This window comes from Arachis hypogaea, chromosome 16 (assembly GCF_003086295.3).
Source record: "Arachis hypogaea cultivar Tifrunner chromosome 16, arahy.Tifrunner.gnm2.J5K5, whole genome shotgun sequence".
NCBI classification, from domain to species: domain Eukaryota; kingdom Viridiplantae; phylum Streptophyta; class Magnoliopsida; order Fabales; family Fabaceae; genus Arachis; species Arachis hypogaea.
Genome location: NC_092051.1, coordinates 124,155,872 through 124,164,137, shown reverse-complemented (window position 1 = coordinate 124,164,137; position 8,266 = coordinate 124,155,872). Strand labels below are relative to the sequence as shown.

Below are 8,266 nucleotides of genomic sequence, written 5' to 3'. Positions count from 1 at the left end.
TAAATTATCCGCTCATCACAACACCAAACTTAAATTGTTGCTTGTCCCCAAGCAACTGAAAATAAAATAGGATAAAAAGAAGAGAATATACAATGAATTCCAAAGACATCTATGAAGATCAGTATTAATTAGATGAGCGGGCTTTTAGCTTTTTGCTTCTGAACAGTTTTGGCATCTCACTTTATCCTTTGAAGTTCAGAATGATTGGCATCTATAGGAACTCAGAATCCAGATAGTGTTATTGACTCTCCTAGTTAAGTATGTTGATTCTTGAACACAGCTACTTTATGAGTCTTGGCCGTGGCCCTAAGCACTTTGTTTTCCAGTATTACCACCGGATACATAAATACCACAGACACATAACTGGGTGAACCTTTTTAGATTGTGACTCAGCTTTACTAGAGTCCCCAATTAGAGGTGTCCAGGGTTCTTAAGCACACTCTTCTTTTTGCTTTGGACCTCGACTTTAACCGTTCAGTCTCAAGTTTTCACTTGACACATTCACGCCACAAGCACATGGTTAGGGACAGCTTGTTTTAGCCGCTTAGGCTAGGATTTTATTCCTGTGGGCCCTTCTATCCACTGATGCTCAAAGCCTTGGATCCTTTTTATCACCCTTGTTTTTTTGTTTAAAGGGGTATTGGCTTTTTCTGCTTGCTTTTTCTCTTTTTTTTTCACATATATCTTTTTTTTTCTGCAAGCTTTTCACTGCTTTTTCTTGCTTCAAGAATCAATTTTAATTTTTTTTCAGATCATCAGATAACATTTCTCCTTTTCCTTTCATTCTTTCAAGAGCCAACAATTTTAACATTCATAAACAATCAAATTCAAAAATATGCACTGTTCAAGCATTCATTCAGAAAAATAATAGCATTGCCACCACATCAAGATAATTAAACTGTTTTAAAATTTGAAATTCATGCACTTCTTTTTTTTTTTCGATTAAAAACATTTTTCATTTAAGAAAGGTGATGGATTCATAGGACACTCATAGCTTTAAGGCATAGACACTAAGACACTAATGATCATAAGACACAAACATAGATAAACATAAGGATAAAAAATTCGAAAAACAGGAAAGTAAAGAACAAGGAGATTAAAGAACGGGTCCACCTTAGTGATGGCGGCTTGTTCTTCCTCTTGAAGATCTTATGGAGTTCTTGAGCTCCTCAATGTCTCTTCCTTGCCTTTGTTGCTCCTCTCTCATGATTCTTTGATCTTCTCTAATTTCATGGAGGAGGATGGAATGTTCTTGGTGCTCCACCCTTAGTTGTCCCATGTTGGAACTCAATTCTCCTAGGGATGTGTTGATTTGCTCCCAATAGTTTTGTGGGGAAAAGTGCATCCCTTGAGGCATCTCGGGGATTTTATGATGAGGAATTTCCTCATGCTCATGTCCATGAGTGGGATCTCTTGTTTGCTCCATCCTTTTCTTAGTGATGGGCTTGTCCTCATCAATGAGGATGTCTCCCTCTATGTTAATTCCAACTGAATTACAGAGGTGACAAATGAGATGAGGGAAGGCTAACCTTGCCGAGGTAGAGGATTTGTCCGCCACCTTATAGAGTTCTTGGGATATAACCTCATGAACTTCTACTTCCTCTCCAATCATGATGCTATGAATCATGATGGCCCGGTCTATAGTAGCTTCGGACCGGTTGCTAGTGGAAATTATTGAACGTTGGATAAACTCCAACCATCCCCTAGCCACGGGTTTGAGGTCATGCCTTCTTAAATGAACCGGCTTTCCTCTTGAATCTCTCCTCCATTGAGCGCCCTCTTCACAAATGTCTATGAGGACTTGGTCCAACCTTTGATCAAAGTTGACCCTTCTAGTGTAGGGGTGTTCATCTCCTTGCATCATGGGCAAGTTGAATGCCAACCTTACATTTTCCGGACTAAAATCCAAGTATTTCCCTCGAACCATTGTAAGCCAATTTTTGGGGTCCGGGTTCACACTTTGATCATGCTTCTTGGTGATCCATGCATTGGCATAGAACTCTTGAACCATTAGGATTCCAACTTGTTGAATGGGGTTGGTTAGGGCTTCCCAACCTCTTCTTTGGATCTCATGTCGGATCTCCGGATACTCATTCTTTTTGAGCTTGAAAGGGACCTCGGGAATCACTTTCTTCTTGGCCACAACTTCATAGAAGTGGTCTTGATGCATCCTTGAGAGGAATCTTTCCATCTCCCATGACTCGGAGGTGGAAGCTTTTGCCTTTTCTTTCCTCTTTCTAGAGGTTTCTCCGGCCTTAGGTGCCATAAATGGTTATGAAAAAACAAAAAGCAATGCTTTTACCACACCAAACTTAGAAGGTTTGCTCATCCTCGAGCAAAAGAAGAAAGAAGAGAGTAGAAGAAGAAGAAATAGAGGAGATGGAGTGGGATTTGTGTTTCGGTCAAGGGGGAGAAGTGGTGTTTAGGTTGTGTGAAAATGAAGGGGTGAAGATGGGTTTATATAGGAGTGAGAGGGGTGGGTTTGGGTGGGAAATTATTTTGAATTTGAATGGTGAGGTAGGTGGGGTTTTATGAAGGATGGATGTGAGTGGTGAAGAGAATGGTGGGATTTGATAGGTGAGGGGTTTTTGGGGAAGAGGTATTGAGGTGATTGGTGAATGGGTGAAGAAGAGAGAGAGTGATGGGGTAGGTGGGGATCCTGTGGGGTCCACAGATCCTGAGGTGTCAAGGATAGCTCATCCCTGCACCGAGTGGCGTGCAAAAATGCCCTTTCTGCCAATTCTGGCGTTAAACGCCGGGCTGCTGCCCTTTTCTGGCGTTTAACGCCAGCTCCTTGCCCATTCCTGGCGTTAAACGCCAGTCTGGTGCCCCTTTCTGGCGTTAAACGCCCAGAATGGTGCCAGACTGGGCGTTAAATGCCCATTTGCTGGCCTTACTGGCATTTAAACGCCAGTAAGCTTTTCCTCCAGGGTGTGCTATTTTTTTCTCTGTTTTTCATTCTATTTTTGCTTTTTTCAATTGTTTTTGTGACTTCACATGATCATCAACCTACAGAAAATATAAAATAACAATAGAAAATAGATAGATATAACATTGGGTTGCCTCCCAACAAGCGCTTCTTTAATGTCAGTAGCTTGATAGTGGGCTTTCATGGAGCCTCACAGATATTCAGAGCAATGTTGGAACCTCGCAACACCAAACTTAGAGTTTGAATGTGGGGGTTCAACACCAAACTTAGAGTTTGGTTGTGGCCTCCCAACACCAAACTTAGAGTTTGACTGTGGGGGGCTCTGTTTGACTCTGTTTTGAGAGAAGCTCTTCATGCTTCCTCTCCATGGTTACAGAGGGATATCCTTGAGCCTTAAACACAGGGAATTCTTCATTCACTTGAATGATCAATTTTCCTCTGTCAACATCAATCACAGCTTTTGCTGTGGCTAGGAAGGGTCTGCCAAGGATGATAGATTCATCCATGCACTTCCCAGTCTCTAGGACTATGAAATCAGCAGGGATGTAGTGGTCTCCAACCTTTACCAAGACATCCTCTACAAGTCCATAAGCTTATTTTCTTGAATTGTCTGCCATCTCTAGTGAGATTCTTGTAGCTTGTACCTCAAGGATCCCTAGCTTCTCCATTACAGAGAGAGGCATGAGGTTTACACTTGACCCTAGGTCACACAAAGCCTTCTCAAAGGTCATGGTGCCTATGGTACAAGGTATTGAGAACTTCCTAGGATCCTGTCTTTTTTGAAGTAGTCTCTGCCTAGTCAAGTCATCCAGTTCTTTGGTGAGCAAAGGGGGTTCATCCTCCCAAGTCTCATTACCAAATAACTTGTCATTTAGCTTCATGATTGCTCCAAGGTACTTAGCAACTTGCTCTTCAGTAACATCTTCATCCTCTTCAGAGGAAGAATACTCATCAGAGCTCATGAATGGCAAAAGTAAGTTCAATGGAATCTCTATGGTCTCAGTGTGAGCCTCAGATTCCCATGGTTCTTCATTAGGGAACTCATTGGAGGCCAGTGGACGTCCATTGAGGTCTTCCTCAGTGGTGATCACTGCCTCTTCCTCCTCTCCAAATTCGGCCATGTTGATTGTGTTTATGGCCTTGCACTCTCCTTTTGGGTTCTCTTCTGTATTGCTTGGAAGAGTACTAGGAGGGAGTTCAGTAACTTTCTTGCTCAGCTGACCCACTTGTGCCTCCAAATTTCTAATGGAGGACCTTGTTTCAGTCATGAAACTCTGAGTGGTTTTAATTAGATCAGAGACCATGGTTGCTAAGTCGGAGGGGTTTTGCTTAGAATTCTCTGTCTGTTGCTGAGAAGATGATGGAAAAGGCTTGCTATTGCTAAACCTGGTTCTTCCACCATTATTGTTGTTGAAACCTTGTTGAGGTCTCTGTTGATCCTTCCATGAGAGATTTGGATGGTTTCTCCATGAAGGATTGTAGGTGTTTCCATAGGGTTCACCCATGTAATTCACCTCTTCCATTGATGGGTTCTCAGGATCATAGGCTTCTTCTTCAGATGAAGCGTCCATAGTACTGCCTGGTGCAGCTTGCATTCCAGACAGACTTTGAGAAATCATATTGACTTACTGAGTCAATATTTTGTTCTGAGCCAATATGGCATTTAGAGTATCAATCTCAAGAACTCCTTTCTTCTGACTTGTCCCATTATTCACAGAATTCCTCTCAGAAGTGTACATGAATTGGTTATTTGCAACCATTTCAATGAGTTTCTGAGCTTCTACAAGCGTCTTCTTCAGATGAAGAGATCCTCCAGCAGAGCTGTCCAATGACATCTTGGACAGTTCAGACAGACCATCATAGAAGATACCTATGATGCTCCATTCAGAAAGCATGTCAGAAGGACACTTTCTGATCAATTGTTTGTATCTTTCCCAAGCTTCATAGAGGGATTCACCTTCCTTCTGTCTGAAGGTTTGGACTTCCACTCTAAGCTTACTCAATTTTTGAGGTGGAAAGAACTTTGCCAAGAAGGCATTGACTAGCTTTTCCCAAGAGTTCAGACATTCCTTAGGTTGTGAATCCAACCATATCCTAGCTCTGTCTCTTATAGCAAAAGGGAATAGCATAAGTCTATAGACTTCAGGGTCAACCCCATTGGTCTTGACAGTGTCATAGATTTGCAAGAATTCAGCTAAAAACTGATGAGGATCTTCTAATGGAAGTCCATGAAACTTGCAATTCTGTTGCATCAGAGAAACTAATTGAGGCTTAAGCTCAAAGTTGTTTGCTCCAATGACAGGAATAGAGATGCTTCTCCCATAGAAGTCGGGAGTAGGTGCAATAAAGTCACCCAGCACCTTCCTTGCATTGTTGGCATTGTTGTTGTTTTCGGCTGCCATATCTTCTTCTAGTTTGAAGATTTCTGTTAGGTCCTCTCCAGAGAGTTATGCTTTAGCTTCTCTTAGCTTTCGCTTCAAGGTCCTTTCAGGTTCCGGGTCAGCCTCAACAAGAATGCTTTTGTCTTTGTTCCTGCTCATATGAAAGAGAAGAGAACAAGAAAGTATGGAATCCTCTATGTCACAGTATAGAGATTCCTTGAGGTGTCAGAGGAAAAGAAGAATAGAAGGAGGAGGTAGAAGAATTCGAACTTATCAAGAGAGATAAAATTCGAATTATTGATAATGGAGGAGTGTTAGTCCTTAAATAGAAGGATGTGAGAAGAGGGGAAGAATTTTTGAAAATAAATTAAAAGATTTTGAAATAATTTTGAAAAATTGAAGAATGATTTTCGAAAATTAGAGTTGGGAAAGAGATAAAGTGATTTTTGAAAAAGATTTTGAAATTAGAAATCAAAAAGATATGATTGAAAATTTAATTTTGAAAAAGATGTGATTAAGAATATATGATTGAAAAGTTATGGTTTTAAAAAGATATGATTGAAAAATAATTTTAAAAAGATTTGATTTTTAAAATTAATGACTTGGCTAACAAGAAAAGATATGATTCAAACATTAAACCTTTCTTAACAGAAAAGGCAACATACTTGAAATTCTTGAATCAAATCATTAATTGTCATCAAGTATTTTTGAAAATGGAAGGAAATTGATTTTGAAAATATATGATTGAAAAGATATGATTTGAAAAAGATTTGATTTTGAAAAATTTTGAAAACTTAAAAAAAATGTGCATTAAAAACAAAATCTTTCCTCTTGTGTCATCCTGGCGTTAAATGCCCAGAATGGTATCCATTCTGGCGTTTAACGCCCAAAATGCTACCCTTTTGAGCGTTAAACGCCCAGCCAGGTACCCTGGCTGGCGTTTAAACGCCAGTTTTCCTTCTTCACTGGGCGTTTTGAACGCCCAGCTTTTTCTGTGTAATTCCTCTGCAGCATGTTCTGAATCTTCAATTCTCTGTATTATTGACTTGAAAAGACACAATTTTTGAAAAAAAATTTGAATTTTTAATGATGAGAAATGATCAAAATGCAACTAAACATGAAAACTAAATTCAAATAAACAATGCATGCAAGACACCAAACTTAGAAGTTTGTATACTATTGACACTAACAAATTGAGAATGCATATGAAAAACAACAAAACACATAAAACAAGAGAATTTAAAGATCAGAGCAAGGAAATCATCAAGAACAACTTGAAGATCAATGAAGAACATAATGCATGAATTTTTCGAAAATTAGATGAATGCAGTTGACACCAAACTTAAAATTAGACACTAGACTCAAACAAGGAACAAAAAATTATTTTTGATTTTATGATTTTATAAATTTTTTTGTGGTTTTTTTCGAAAATTGAATGGAAAAGAAAAAATAAGGGTTCAAAATTCTTAATGAGAATTCCAGGAATCATTGCAATGCTAGTCTAAAACTCCGGTCCAGGAATTAGACATGGCTTACTAGCCAGCCAAGCTTTCAAAGAAAGCTTCGGTCCAAAACACTAGACATGGCCAATGGCCAGCCAAGCTTTAGCAGATCATTGCTCTCAACAGCAAAATTGATAGAAATCAACAAGCTTTTGTGATGATAAGTTGAAACCTCGGTCCAAAAGATTAGACATGGCTTCTCAGCCAGCCAGACTTCAACAAATCATCATGAAACTCTAGAATTCATTCTTAAAAACTCTGAAGAACAAAATAGAAAATCTTTTTGTATTTTTGAAAAGAAAAATTTTCGAAAAAATAAAAAGGAAAAGTACCTAATCTAAGCAACAAGATGAACCGTCAGTTGTCCAAACTCGAACAATTTCCGGCAACGGCGCCAAAAACTTGGTGTTGTTGCCGGAAACAAATATGAAACTATTGTTCGTTCATTCCCCGGCAACGGCGCCAAAAACTTGGTGCACGAAATTGTGATCATCAATGGCGCCATCAACATGGTACACTCAATTGATATCTCAACTCTTTATCACAACTTCGCACAACTAACCAGCAAGTGCACTGGGTCGTCCAAGTAATAAACCTTACGCGAGTAAGGGTCGATCCCACGGAGATTGTTGGTATGAAGCAAGCTATGGTCATCTTGTAAATCTCAGTCAGGCGGATTCAAATGGTTATGGAGGATGAATGATTAAAAGATACTTATGTAATTCATCGGTGAGAATTTCAGATAAGCGTATGAAGATGCTTTGTCCCTTCCGTCTCTCTGCTTTCCTACTGTCTTTATCCAATCCTTCTTACTCCTTTCCATGGTAAGCTGTATGTTGGGCATCACCATTATCAGTGGCTACAACCCCGTCCTCTCAGTGAAAATGTTCAACGCACTCTATCACAGCACGGCTATTCATCTGTCAGTTCTCGATCATGTTGGAATAGAATCCAGTGATTCTTTTGCGTCTATCACTAACACCCCACAATCACGAGTTTGAAGCTCGTCACAGTCATTCAATCCTTGAATCTTACTCAGAATACCACAGACAAGGTTTAGACCTTCTGGATTCTCAAGAATGCCGCCATCAATTCTAGCTTATACCACGAAGATTCTGATTAAGGAATCCAAGAGATAAACACCCAATCGAAGGTAGAACGGAGGTGGTTGTCAGGCACACGTTCATAGGTGAGAATGATGATGAGTGTCACGGATCATCACATTCATCAAGTTGAAGAACAAGTGATATCTTAGAACAAGAACAAGCTGAATTGAATAGAAGAACAATAGTAATTGCATTGATACTCGAGGTACAGCAGAGCTCCACACCTTAATCTATGGTGTGTAGAAACTCCACCGTTAAAAATACATAAGAACATGGTCTAGGCATGGCCATGAGGCCAGCCCCAAAACGTGATCTAAGGTAGCATAGAACTACTCAAAGATTCCTCTC

General features: G+C 39.7%; 1 non-coding gene across 1 annotated transcript; it reads left to right on the top strand.

The window, feature by feature from the left end:
- The first annotated feature begins 4,818 nt into the window (after nucleotides 1–4,818).
- On the top strand, nucleotides 4,819–4,926 carry LOC112761514 (small nucleolar RNA R71). Its single transcript, XR_003181906.1, has one exon. It is a non-coding gene; the product is annotated as a small nucleolar RNA R71 (small nucleolar RNA).
- Nucleotides 4,927–8,266: the final 3,340 nt, after the last annotated feature.